Raw genomic sequence first — 9,812 nt, 5'->3', positions numbered from 1 at the left:
TAAATACAAAATTCCTATGTATTTTCAATAAATTTAGTTAAAAATGTTTGTTTTACCATTAGTTTCCAGCCTTAAAATGTGCATAACTTTCCAACCAAATGATTCCAACCATGATTGAGGGGATTTTTCTTTTGTTCTTAGAAATTTGGCTACCGCTGTAGTTAAAATAAAGATAGATATGTGGCTTTGAAAACTGAAAATATTTTACAATTGCCCTCCACCCCGTTAGTTCACTTCGCCCCTCATTCCCCTTCTTGTTTTTATCTGAACTTGATTATTCCTTCAGCAATTCTGCACATTTAATCAGTAACATTTTATAAAATGTAATCAATACAGTGGCTCCCAAAAGTCTTCGTACACCTACGACTTTCAACGAAATAGGCCCCAATCCATTGGTTAGAATTAATATTTCGGAATAGGTATTTAATTATAAGATCTATGATCAATTTTTAACATAACTACATGAAAAGTTTTTAAAAAATATTAAAACTTAATTTTTAAAAAATCAAAAACCAAAAAGTGCCCGAAATTTTATCTCACAAAAGTCTTCGTACACTTTATAAAATGTCTATTATGTTATTGAATAATCTAACTTTTGATTAAGTTATTAATTAGTAGAATATCATACAGTATTCATAACACCTTTTAAACGTCTGAGAATAGATTTCATTCTTTTTCTTTCTTTTTTTTGCGTAATTTCTGAGTAAGTGTTCAACCACACTTCGAGTCTTACTGTTTCTAGCTCTATTTTCGTTTTAAAGCCCTATTTTCGTAATCTAGCCTCCAGATATCTCTAAATACGTTACATTAAATTAAAATCTGGAGTTTGAGGGGGTATTTTCTAAACTTTAGGACATTTTTCGAGGCACTAGACGCAACCGTTGAAAACCGTGTGCTTCTTATCGTTATCTTGATAAGAAACAAAGTTATTTCTAGTAACCAAAATTTTGGCTAAGATTTCAAAATTGGTTTTTAAAATATTTAAAGGAACAGCATGATTCATTATTTCATCAAAAAATTACAAACTACCAAGTCCTGATGCTGATATGCACCTTCACACTAGAGTACCTCCACCGTCCTGATTAACTGATCCAAATAAGTTCTTAAGATTAAGTTCTTAATTTTTTTTTCTACTTACAGTTATACAACAATTTAACCAAAAATGTTGAATTAATTTTTATCTGTAAGTAAGACGAGATTCTAAAACGTTTTTAGCTTATTTATCATTGATTTTGCGACGAAAAGCGTAGCTTTCTGTTTTTCGCATGACCAAGAAAATTTCTGCGGGAAGAGGTCCCATTTAATCCAGCTAAGCAGAGAACTTGGCGAACAATTTTAAGTGAAAATTAAATGTAAAATGTTTCATTCATCTCTGCAGAAACTTTTACAGCACTCAAATGTGTATTTTGCATAAATTTTTTAACTTTAAATCTCCGATCATTTTGTCAACTTTGCCAGTTGACCTTTTCTTACCTTGTTTTCGGTCCGATTCCTTTCTTTAAAGCATTTTATCAAGCACTTTACAATACAAACAAATAAATTAATGAATTTAGAGACATTTTAAACCAATTTACCACTACTGTAAGGAAAAAAAATTCAAATTTTGAATGGTGTTTGAGGTTTTTTACGAATACCAGCCATTTTACAGTAATAAGCACAATATTAAGGAGCAAATAAACAAAAAATTAAAACCAAATGACTTAAAAGGGTCAACACAATGCAAAAATATTAATAAAACGGCATATGATAATTTTAATCATGAATTTATTCGAAAATATTCGAGTGTACGATAACTTTTGTAGCGTGTTATTTCTCTGTCTCTTCGTTTTCTGACTCATTTCAAAAAGAAGATGCGTCAATATTTTGAAAAAACCAATGGGTTGTATTTAGAATGACATAGAAATGATGTGAAAAAATATTTGACTTCATATTCGAATTCAGTTTCGAGTTATTTTGGTTTTACCAAAAAATTTCAAAGTGTACGAACACTTTTGGGAGCCACTGTATATACACGTAAATTTATGTTTTAAATATTAATTAAGTAGTAAAGTATTAGTAGTAGTAAAATAGTAGTTAAGTTTTAGTGTAAATTTAAGTTCTAGTTTATTCCTTCAGCAATTCTGCACATTTAATCAGTAACATTTTATAAAATTTAATCAATATAAACTTGTAAATTTAATCTATTCATAAAAAAAAGTTTTAAAAAACTTATTTATTTTTTAGGTAAAGTATAAAAAGGCATCAAATAATGAAAACAATAATTCCTATCTAAATTACAAATGCTAAAAATATCAGCAAGTATGAAATTCATATAAATGATATCTACTCTCTAGTGGTGCAGAAAGCATTTAATCTTCCGAATTGCGTATCGTTTATCAATCTCTCTACCGATATATAACAGTTCTTTTATTCATAAACGGAGGCGAAGAACTCAAGCAGCAATGAAGCGTTATTTTTCACGCCTGTGTAGGTTTCCTGAATAAGCGTCAAACTACTGTTCAGTGATAAAATTATCAAACTACTTCTAACGTCAGTTGCCAAGCATTTTCGTCTTTCTGGGAAAGATAATATATAGCTTTTTCGAGATAGAATAATCAACGACTGTAAAAATTCTTCATTTCTTTCTCGGTGTGGCTGTTTTTAGATTTGGTTTGCAAATAAGTTGAGTTTGGAAACTTACACAACTAATTTTTCGTTTTTGCTTCAATATCAAGTTTTATTCCGGAGAAAAAAGAATTAAATGAAGAAAGATCAAAAATTTCTTACAATGGGCAGTTTCAATAAAAAATTTCCATTTTTGGAAATATTTTCTTATTAACTTATTTTCTTTGTAATGTTATATTTTCAAACTTATTACAGTCAAACCCGCTTAAGAAAATCGGTTAAAAGAATATCCCGCTTAATGCGATACATTTTCACTGTATCAAACCGTTGATGTCTATTATTTTAACCCTGTTTAATTTAATATCCTGCTTATTAGAGTACTTTTTCGTGTAAAATCGGCTATTCCATTGAGCGAGCTCGACTGTACATAGAAAAATTGGAATAAACTTAATCAATGGGGGGAAACATATAACTAGAACAGAGGGCAAACTAGAGAGATTTGACTCATCATCTCTTTTTCATATTTAAGCATTTATTTTACTGATGAGCACTAAATGGCAGTATGGTATCAAATAAAATTTTCAGTTGATTCTATTTTATAGCCATTTTAAAGTAAAATCAAGAAACAATCATATATAATCCGCCCCATTTAATTTAATTTGGTAGTGTTGCAACATTCAACTAGCTTTGAAAAGATGTTTTAATGCAAATGAAAGAAGTTTTTGGTCTTACGTTGCAATTAGTCCCTTGATACATAGCCCTTTACAGAACTACCTGTTAATTCGTATTCTTATTCAAGCAAAACAAAGCTAAAACTTGCTTTTCTCCTTTGTTAGCAAATTTATTGAGATAATCAACCCATCTCTAATTTTCTTAGTTATTTACTAGTCTATATTTTATCGTAACTGAAGTACCTTTTATTTTGTAGTATGAAAATCAATAAAATAAGGTTCTTGAAAAGTTAAATATGGTAGAAAACGTATCATATCAAGGCTTTTCAGATTAGTCTTTTTCGTATTAAGAAAAAGACCAGAAACAACCAAAACTAAAAATTAGGTTTGTCTTCAGAGAATAAATGTGAGCATGAATAAATTCTCACTTCAAGAACTGTAAGTAAACATTTAAAAGACTTCCTAGCATTGAGAAGGAATACTAATGGAGGGAGCCATAGCAAATGTCTCAGTGAAATAAGCTTGGGAACCAATGTTTCCCAGGTCAGGTGACTTGTTTGGCTGGGAAGTTGTCACGTTTTGGCACGCAATCGCTCTTTTGGCATTAAATATTTTTCAGATGACGCGACGGCGCTTATTATGAAGTCGGGACTACAAATCAGAGCAACTCTGGCTCCAACTCCTTTACCGCATAATAATAAATAAATAAACAAATAACGGATACAAATACAGGCCTATCATTCAAACTCCCTCTCCCCACTTCTTTCCGGATTTTAAAATATAATGTAACTGCATTTTTCATGTATTTTGATGTTTATTCCCTCGAGCATGTACAAATAGTTTATAGTGTTCTGTTATTGACTGAAAATTTATGGATTCATATGTATTGTAATCAATATTTTGAAATGATTTCATACGCAGGCATACTAGTATTTAAATTGAAGCATAAAAATATCAAATCTTTATTCTTGCGCATCTGCTGTTCACAGAAGCTTGGCGAGAAGATACTCGCCAACAAAGCAAATGTACACAAAATGCTTAAGAGCCGTTAAAATAATTACTAGTTAAGTAAAATATGTTTTTATGGAACTAAAATGTTATTTACACTCAAGATATACAATGTTTTATAACTTTTATAGGTAAAATAAGTACAAAAATTTAAAAACTAGAGGCAACTGCTGAAAATGTACTCGTTGAATGCATATAAATGTAATTTTTTCTTTATTTAGAAGTAAAAAACATTCGTACATGCTAGGGAAAAGTTACTGGACCTCCTGGTGTGGCTTTTTCCTCACAGTTTACAATGCTAGAATACTACACTATTACTATAAATCAAATTTTTCCCTTCTACAGTTAAAGGTTGTTATCATACATGGCTTCAGCTGATGAAAACTTCTTCAGCGGTTACGATCAACTCGAAATTGCTCCCCAGGTCACATGGTACTGTTGCCGTATCGGGATAGTAGGGTTGCACTCTCTCCATCTATTCCTTCTCAATGCTTCCTAGCAACTATTGTATCATTAGAATCTGGGATATTTTGTAAAATGTATAACCATCTAAAATTTCTTGTATTATATTGGTTGCTCCACAAAAGTAAATAAACATGAATTTCCTGTAAATTTTGTTAGAAGATACGATGCATGTATCTCAATTTTATTTGTCTTGGAAAAGATGATGATGTAGCAATGTCCAAATCAGATGTCATGAGCTTCCTCATACATCGATCAGTGAAAGAAAGGAAGCAGTTGCCTTGAAAATTAAATTTAACTGTGACATTTCTAGCAATCATAATATTCACTAATTCGAATTTAATTCGTTTAATGATTTCTGGAATTTCTTTTTGATGTAACTATTTCAGCAGCATGTTTTTTTAAAGTGAAAACTTCTTTAGGCGCATTGAGAATTTTTCAGGTGGGGAAAAACCATTCGTTTCGCGACACCGAAAGACCGTCACCTCACCAACATTAGGAATACAGCGCATGAGCAGCTTCTCCTTGCTCTTTTACTTGCGATTTTTTTGTTAAGATTACGAGGCTCAGTGGCGCGATCAGCAGCGCGTCAGTCTCAATTACCGAAGTCATGAATTTGATCCTCACCCTTATATAACATTTTTAAGTGAAAACTTCTTTAGGCGCGCTGGGTATTTTTTGAGATGAGAAAAAACAATGTTTTTGATATCGGTGAGACATTGCGTTTGCCGTTCACACTCTGAAAATTTGACAGCTAATTTTAATGGTTGCGGTTTATATTTCGCCGGATAAATCTTTAAGCGAAATACGAGAATTTATGTATGAAAATTTATTTTTTTATTCTAAAGACGCTTTTGCATTACTTCAAGAAAAAATTGGGAGTAGCTTGGATAGTTTGCCAATGAGTTTGAGTGGGGATTTCAACATCAACTTTCTAATCTACTATCTTTCAAATCTATCATTAATTGAAATGTTGAAAGGATAATTTAATTTAACGGTGTCCAATGATTGCAATCTTAACACAACGATTTATAAAACTGCATTTGATGCAGTCTTTGAAATATAATTAAATAGATTCAAATCAAAGTTTATTTCCTATTTTAGTTAACATAAATTTATAGTATAAGTTTTGGAATGTAATAATAATAATGATGATGATGGTGATCAGGGAGTATTAAAATCATGATATTGAATGTGAATGATATATGTGAAATAGAAAAGATAAAAAAACTGGAATGTTTTGATTTAAATCACATTTAAAAAAAAATTAAATCTGATTTTTTTTTTAACCCCAAATTATCTGGCATGCCTCAAAATTCGAACTTCCCGGCATGCTGGTCAATCTCACGGCATGTCGGCTTATAGTAAATTGATTACGTGGAAAGTTCAGTATGTGTGTTCTTTATTATTTTTATGAATGGAAAACTGAAACCACAAACTAAAAATTCATTTTCAAATATTTCCTATGTTTGCATGAATATTCACTTTATAAACGAACTGAAACAGTACGAACCAAAATGTATATAATTGATGCTCGGATTGCTGATAAAAGTAAAAACTAGACTGTAGCTGATATTTTGAATCTACAATTTATAAAATTTTAATTTTTGAAACTACAATTAATTTTAAACTAAAATTTAACACACACCACACACGCACACAAACACAACAAATTTATTTTGAAGTTTTAAGTTTTTACTTCTGTCAGTAGTCCCATGACTGGCTTATTTTTTAATTTTTCATCTCTGTGGGACGAACCTCCTACAAATGGGAAGAACTCTCGAAAGTTACTAATATAATACTTAATATCTTATTGAAATAAAAAACAATAATGTTAAAAATTCGCAGATATCTTTAAAAAACACAAGAAGACAGTTTGAAAATTTTCAAATGGTTAGAAAAGTACTATTTTTTTTTTTTTTTTGTAAAGAGCGGATCAAACCTCCCTAGTTTCCTATACAGATTACTAAAAATTAAGATTCATGATTTTTAGAAGACTTTTTTTTACTAAAAAAATTGCAAATAACTGTTTCAGTACGGCGATTGTTTGCAATAAAGAGATTCTTTAAGGTAAAATATATCTTTAATTTTTTCGAAACTTACATCATTTTTAAAAACACTGAACTTTATATTCCAGCGTAATTCATTTAAAGAAAAATGCATTTCACTAATATACGTAATATTACGATTTAAGGAATAAAGTTTTTCAGAAATTGCAAGTTATTTGAAAAACACAAAAATTCTTTTGTTACATTTCTCCATTTTCTTGCTCTGCAGGGGATAGTTTTTTACAAACATATTTTTTCTTCAAAAACAGTCATGCAGTTTTTATCGCATATACACAGGACCGTCGCTGTAGGGGGGTGAGAGGGGTGTCTCACCCTCCCAATGATTTCATCCAGTCGGCAAAATGAGTTCGAGTCGGCATTTTCAATATTTCGGAATTCCAAAGCATTCATTAATAAAAAAATTAAAAAAGAAAAGTCAACAAAGTTCCTTCGGCATTCTTTCGCCGACTGTTTTCTTTAGCGCGTCATTTTGAGGGGCTTTGACTGGTCCGTGAGAAATATGGCACGGCTCAATCGTCAAATTAACCAGAATCGGTATTTTTGACTTTTTAGTTTCGGCATTCACGAAAAGTTTGATTTTTTAAAAAATGTAGTACACATGGTACACAGATTTATAAAGAATAATAAGCATTGACAGGAGAAAAAAAAATATGAACAGTTTGTGCGGGCATACCATGTTTGACAGTGCTTCATGTTCATTCTGATAAATTCTTTTTTCAGACAGGATCATTTTTTTCAACTGCTCATTATATGCCGATTGCTTATTTTCCCGACACAATAAGCGCCCATTGAGAAATTTCATTTAGAGTCGGCATTTTTTAATCTTTTTCAATTGATTCTGGATTTAAAATCTTTGAGTAAAGTAATATACAGCTTGACATGTGCACTTTTTCACCATCATAAGGCAAAATCAAAAACATAAATAGTTTGGATAGGCATGTCTTTGTGTATCTCGTGAAAGATACAATCAATTAGCCGACAGCTAATTGCACTGCATTCTCAATTTTCCAGCAGTTACTTCAACAAAATTTGATTTTGCCGATACTGTATCCAGGGACGCCCCGAACTGAAAATTTTGGGAAATTCTCACCTTGGGGGGAAATTTTAATTTGCCGAATGATAAAATAAGGGTATGCAATATGCACCAATGAGATGGGATACTCGGGAATATAAAAATTGCAATAATGTCTCCAAATTTGCCAAATTTTCTGACGAAATTTGCCAAATGAGGACATTTCGAGAGGTCACAGAGACCTCCCGTTGGGGTGCCTATAACTATCTTAGTCGGCAATTTCAGTTATAATCAGCTTTTTATTTTTAGAGCTAATTCTGAATTCCCATATCTTTGGTCATATTTTTTTCCATTTTAACAGTTTTAAATTGCAAAGAACAAATTTTTCGCTAAAACAAGGCTGAATTTCATTTTAGTGTTTATTTTCTAAAGGTTAGAAAGAAAATGTAATCTAAAAATATTTAGAAATATTCGGGAATCTGTATTACACATTAAGATACTTAACTATGAGCAACCACGATTTATTTTTCAAACATTTTTATTTATCTTTTTTTTTTTTTTTTTTTTTCAAAATAATTATCCAGTTGGGCCGTCGACTCATTTATAAAATTGTATCGTTGATAAAAACCACAGCAAAGTGGGAAAAATTCACGGGGTGCTGAAATGAAAAACAAATTATAAAATATTACAAAACAAAGTCACATTGGTAGATATAAAATGTTAGATTTTGAAACAAACTATTCAGCACTTATTTCCGCATTTTCTAGGCTGACGGGTAAAAATCGAAATAGCACAGACGCCTATTTGTCGACCAAAGAAGTGTATTGTGTCGTGATAACTAGTAACAAGAGAACAGAACATTAGTCCGTCTATTGTAGCATTCGAAAATGCCGCCGAGTAGACGGCGATGACTGCGGTGACACTAGAAACGTCGGGCCTTCAGGGTCTTTTCTTTTTAGAATCTTTCTCTGGAACTAGGAGCTCGAGCAGGGACGTAACTAGGTCATTTTCGAGCAGGGGCAAAACCTCGTTTCGGCGACCCTCCTTACTCCCCATAAAAATAAATATCAAAAAGTTATTATTTTAAAAATATAAATTTAAATTAGGCAGTGATAAGGAGGCCGCATGTGTTGATAAGCCTATAAATGCGACTTTTACGTATTTATAAGTTTTTATACAGTTTTATCACTGGATTGCATTTTTTAAAATTTCGATAGTGGGTAAAAATCATTAAATATTTCATTTATTATTTTACATATGAAGTTTTTCAAGGTAAACTATTTTGTATTTCGACAAGAGAGTAATTAGAAACTTGTTGCATTATTTTTTCTTTTTTTTTATCGGGTGACTCTGCCCCCTGTTCGCTGACGCATATCAACCCCCGAAGATTGCTTCGCAGCCTTATTTGATTCACGAAGATTTAAATTGTCTGTCAGAAAGAATCAGATTGAAAAACATGTTACGAGTTCCGTTTCGAACAAAGTGAAAATTCCCCTCTCCCCCTCCCATAGAAAATAGAGTTTAAGTGAAGAGCTAATTTTTTGAACGCAATCCCACTCCTACCCGAAAATATAAAAATAATTTGATTGAAATATGCATAAATGAGATGATATTTGAAAAAAATAATCGCTTTGAAGAGCATTTTCCCTCGTCCCAAACTAACTCGAACCAATTTCCACAGCTATAGGCGCTAGTGCTAAAGGGGCTCCTGAGCATTGCAGAACGGCAGTTTTGTACGTTTGAAAAACTGCTTTTAAGTTCGTGGTCTCTAATAAGATATTTTGCTCTTTAGCTCCGGACTGAACATAGGACTTTTCGCTAAAATAGAAACCTGATGTTCTAATTTGTTGATAAAATTGTTACAAGCTTTATTTGATGCAGAAAAAATCTTTTTGGAACAACATGAAATATTGAGGAATGTGAGAAATCTTTCATCCCTCGAAAGGCAATTTATGTAAAATTTAGCTTAAAAAATTAATTACAAAA

Source organism: Uloborus diversus, chromosome 10, assembly GCF_026930045.1.
Source record: "Uloborus diversus isolate 005 chromosome 10, Udiv.v.3.1, whole genome shotgun sequence".
NCBI classification, from domain to species: domain Eukaryota; kingdom Metazoa; phylum Arthropoda; class Arachnida; order Araneae; family Uloboridae; genus Uloborus; species Uloborus diversus.
Note: the sequence above shows the minus strand (reverse complement) of the source record.